The sequence below is a fragment of the Plectropomus leopardus genome, chromosome 5 (assembly GCF_026936395.1).
Source record: "Plectropomus leopardus strain MGB_pleo_1.0 chromosome 5, ASM2693639v1, whole genome shotgun sequence".
Lineage (NCBI taxonomy): Eukaryota > Metazoa > Chordata > Actinopteri > Perciformes > Serranidae > Plectropomus > Plectropomus leopardus.
This window is the reverse complement of record NC_142180.1, coordinates 12,685,001-12,687,315: the sequence shown is the minus strand read 5'-3', so window position 1 is coordinate 12,687,315 and position 2,315 is coordinate 12,685,001. Positions and strand designations below refer to the sequence as shown.

The window sequence follows — 2,315 nt, the reverse complement described above, 5'->3', positions numbered from 1 at the left end:
GTAGCTTTTAGCGGTTTTTAGGACATGACAAAATAAATAAAACAATGCAATATCTAATGTAATGTCAATTTTAGGAGGAGTAACAAAACAGTTTCTCTTTGTTACAGTAACAAAACCTCATATCTAGAAGTCCAACAAAACATCTTACAGTAAAATTAGTGCAACTTGAATAACACTATAACTTTCTCTAAGAGAAATAATTATATCTAGTACATTCTTTCTGCATCAAAATAGTCCAGCCTTAACCCGGCCTTAAGGCATACTGTAGCCTGCTGATATGAGTGCTGTATTTTCATATTTATAAGCACATATTCCACTCATTTATGAAGTTGTGCAAGCTCCTGCACATAAACAACCCCATCCTGTAAATGTTTCAAAATAAAATGCATTGTATAAGCAGCTGATAGTACTCTGTCAACAGACACAGAAGAAGCAAGGAAGTTTAGGTAAAATAAACATCTTTGTATTTCCTCATCTCTGTGACAGAGAGAGACTTTAAACTGCAGTATGAGGTGGTATAGAGTCAATATGATAATTCCGTTTGTCAGCAGTCTGCCGACAAACACAAGCGTCACGCGTAAAAAAAGGGCGAGCCACCGTTTCTGTAGATGTGCTGCAGCTGAGACGCGCCTGACAGGCGCTGCTCGGGCGAGCAGTGTGCACGCGCTTGATAACATGAGCGCCAAAACAAAGAACAACGTGCTCGACTCTGCTCTCGCTCTCGACGCGCGTTGTGTGAAATTCTATCATTGCATCAAATGCTGCAAAAATGGCCAAAACACCATAATACAGCATGTTGATACTACCGAAAATGCCATACTATAGTATGGCGAAAATGTCATGAATACAACATTTTCAAAAAACAGCTGAAAACCGCATAAAATAGCATGGCGAGACACTTTTAGCACAGAATGGTGCAAAAACACCTTAATATTGCATGTAAAAAAAAAAAAGAAAAAAAAAGAAAAGAAAAACGGCCAAAAATGCCATACTGTAGTATGGCAAAAATGTTTTCATTATTTATCATGTTTTATTATGATTAGTAGTTGGAAGAATGTTTTAAAGTTAGGTACTTTAAACATCCTTGCATAACTTTATGTTGCTTTGTTTTGTTTATTTCAAATATTCCATTTAGTTAATATTTTTAAGTTGGTTGCGTGATGCAATCTTTTTTCTTCCTTATATCTTATCTTTCTGTTTATGTGGGATTATTGTCCTGTTGGAGACAACAAAGTAGTAGGATGTAAATAAGAGCTTATTGCAAAAGAGAATGTGAAGGTAAAAACTTTATTGCTTATAGAATGAACCTGCCACATTAATATAATTACAGCTGGAATGAGGTACAGTTTAAAGGAGACAAAACAACTTAGTTGGGCTGTCACACTAAACTGGATCTATAAGCACTTGATTAGAATCCAAAACTTGCTCTGTAAACTGTTCCCATGAATGTACACTGGCCCATTATGAGTATTACTCGCGCAGCTAAATAATAACTGATTCAATCCCTGAAACCATGATTGGACCAATAAACACTGCTGTGGAACCTAAATTAACAATCTCACTTTAACAGAATATTTTAAACTATATTTTAAATAGTGTGATTTTTTTTTTACGTGCAAAGCTCCTAAATGTTAATACAAAAGAAACACTGAACAAGTACAAAACAAAGGCAATCCTTCATCAATAGGAATGTCATTTCTTGAGTTCACATGAGCACAGAGCAAGACCGGCATAAAGAAAATGCTCCATCTTATTAACCAAAACTAAACTTATTAAGATAGCAAGCAATTGAATCAATAACACTCAAATCATGTGTCTTTCTGCTCACATGTTTTGTGCTTGTTTAATTGTTTGGTCCTTAGAACAAGTAGAACAAAAATGGAGGAAGGCTAATCATGCTGTCAGAGTCAAGAGTTTAGGAGCTTTAGATGCTGGTTTGCACATTTAAATAAGCCAATTGTTAACTACACACTAAAGTGGATATGAAAGATGAACAAGGCGGTTTTTCATAATGTTGCCAAACGAATCTTATAAAAACCTGAAAGTTAACTAAAAAAATATTTAAGTTCTACAAATCTTCACACTCAATTGGCACCTTGAAAAAGCTCCTTGGCTGAGCTGTCTAGGCTGAGCAACACACTTAGAAACCCTGCTTAAACTATTTTTGTATTAACTATTAAAACAGTAGGTATAAGCTTGGCGTATTTTATATACTGAACATTTTAACATTTAACTTAACAGTAGTAGTGAGTTTTTATGTAAAATTTGGCATTATTGTACACAAATCAGTACAACACTTAAGTTTTTCGAGCATA

General features: G+C 34.7%; 1 protein-coding gene across 4 annotated transcripts in view; it reads right to left on the bottom strand.

Annotated features, from left to right (window-relative positions):
* Window positions 1-1,273: 1,273 nt before the first annotated feature.
* Window positions 1,274-2,315, bottom strand: part of usp1 (ubiquitin specific peptidase 1) — a 9,691-nt gene continuing 8,649 nt past the window's right edge. For all 4 annotated transcript variants that reach the window (XM_042484086.2, XM_088077535.1, XM_088077534.1 and 1 more), the window contains exon 9: window positions 1,274-2,315. This exon is cut by the window's right edge and continues 1,561 nt beyond it. The gene's annotated coding sequence lies outside the window, so the exon portion shown is untranslated.